At 58.4% G+C, this 1626-nt stretch overlaps 1 protein-coding gene across 3 annotated transcripts in view; it reads left to right on the plus strand.

Annotated features, from left to right (window-relative positions):
• Positions 1 to 1626, plus strand: part of PDK2 (pyruvate dehydrogenase kinase 2) — a 27815-nt gene that overhangs the window by 326 nt on the left and 25863 nt on the right. The gene's annotated exons all lie outside the window — the stretch shown is intronic.

Below are 1626 nucleotides of genomic sequence, written 5' to 3' on the forward strand. Positions count from 1 at the left end.
AGGAAGGGGCCGGCCGCCGGGCTTGAAAGGGTTAAGGGCACCGTTACTGAAGAGACTGAACTGTTAGCAGGAAGGGGGGGACACTGAGAAGGAAGGGTCCAAGATGTCTTCCTGGGCTTTGTGAGGGGTCTTGGAGAGGAAGGGGCAGTGAGGCGGTGATGTTGGAGCAGGAGGGTGTAACCAGGCACTAAAGGGTTACTGGGGGTTGTCCTGGCGACTCTAAAAGTGAAGGTCAGAGAGGAAATGGGGGGGATGCTGGTGGGGGTAACAAGGCAGCACTGGGAGGTGCAGCCATCTGGAAGGAGCCCTGGGCAGGGGTGGGCGCGGAGGGGTCGTTTGGGGGAGGGGGCTCTTTCAGGGGAGTCAACAGGAGTGAGGCCCTGGCCGGTACACCTCCGCCCGCTGAAGGAGCTGGCTCCCAGCTGTCCTAGAGGGCAAGGACATTTGCAGATCAAATCTGCTGTGGCCTGGTCGCCTTACCCCAGCTGGGCAGGGGTCCGGGGAACCATGAGATGGAGTCAGGTAGCTTGTACTTACCCATCCTTGGCTGCCCCCCTGGGTTCCTGGACCAGGGTCCTCTACCATCAGTGTTCTGGGGGTGGCAAGGCGGTGCCATCGTGGGGACTGAAACAGGCATTGTGTGGACCCTGTCTGTTCACACGGAATTTCCATGGTGCCAGCTGGAGATTAGGAGGGGTTGCCCAGGTCTCTCAAGAGTTGAGGAGACAGAGCCTGGCTTAGGTTACAGCTGTGTCACTGGTGGGACAGGGCGGGGAGGTGGCAGCCATGATACAGGGCATCTGTTCCCCAAGACTTGTCCGCCTACCCCCCTCCCTGTTTGAGCTCCCCCCATGTAGGAAAGCCTCCTGAGCCCACTCCCAGCCCCCAGCATCTGTCCAGTCCAGACTGGACCCCCGTTAACAGAACTGTCACAGCAGGGAGGGGCTCACAGTAGAGTTTGGTCCCCCACTTGGAGTTCAGTGAGGGAAACAGACCTTCAGAAGGATGGTGACATGCACTGGATGACAGTTAAAAGCAGAACCTGGACTTAGAACCCAGGTTTCCTGACTCTAGGCCATGGCCTCATTCAGTCCTCTACTCCCTCTTCATTTTCAAGCCAGACCAAGGATCAAAGTATTTGGGCCCCAGTTCTCAGGCCCTGTCTACCTCACAGGTGGGCGGGCATTAACATAGGGCAGCTCTACAATGGGCATAAAGACCAGCTAGGCCAGAGATGACACCGGGACCCTGCAGCTGCGGTGGTCCGAGCATAGCTCCCCTCAGCCAGGGGGAGCTCATCCCAAGGTAGGGATGGATTTCCCAGGCCCTTCTGCCCACCTGGATCAACCCCCCCGAAGTGAGTATCTACTAAGAGGGAAAGAAAGAAGTGAGATAACTTGGGCTGGAGGCAGCTCCCAGTGGGCCCAGGATGGCCCTTTTCCCTGTGGTTGAAGGCAAGCAGGGTTCAGCTGGGGGTGGGGAGAGGATGCAGCCTCTCTAAGGGTTAGGCTGGGTGGTGTGGTGGTCAGTGCAGGGGGGGTCAGGAAAGGCTCCTTGTCCCATGCCTCCATCTCTTCTCTTCTGAACCCTCAAGGAAATAAAGGATTTAGTGACCAGACCCCGCCC

This window comes from Neophocaena asiaeorientalis, unplaced genomic scaffold (genome assembly GCF_003031525.2).
Source record: "Neophocaena asiaeorientalis asiaeorientalis breed wild unplaced genomic scaffold, Neophocaena_asiaeorientalis_V1.1 scaffold1, whole genome shotgun sequence".
NCBI classification, from domain to species: Eukaryota; Metazoa; Chordata; class Mammalia; order Artiodactyla; family Phocoenidae; genus Neophocaena; species Neophocaena asiaeorientalis.